Source organism: Penaeus monodon, chromosome 29 (assembly GCF_015228065.2).
Source record: "Penaeus monodon isolate SGIC_2016 chromosome 29, NSTDA_Pmon_1, whole genome shotgun sequence".
NCBI lineage: Eukaryota > Metazoa > Arthropoda > Malacostraca > Decapoda > Penaeidae > Penaeus > Penaeus monodon.
Window position 1 is genome coordinate 7,821,288 of NC_051414.1, and position 390 is coordinate 7,821,677.

A 390-nucleotide genomic window follows, 5' to 3' on the forward strand; every position below is an offset into this window, starting at 1 on the left:
GAACATACACAAGAACTGTTTCGTAACAATCTCCAGTTTACTTTCGTTTCTAAGACACTTCTGTTTAAAGGTGAAGATTTTCCCACGCAGTGCCTGATACTAGAGATTTTTTTTTATAATGAAAATTCCATTTATTTCTTCCCAGTAATTCTACAAATCATAATACTCTAAGGGGAATCTGTTCTGACAATAACTCATGAAGGGTTTTTGTTTGGATTTTGTTAGAGAAAAAATCACACATTTCCAAATACTGAATTTAATGACACCGGATTATGTAACAGATACAAGCTTTTTTTTTGGTGGGGGGAGAAGCAAACGAACTTACACAAAATAGTATATTTGATAAAATTAACTATAATGACTTGCTACACTTCAAACAAGTGTATTACG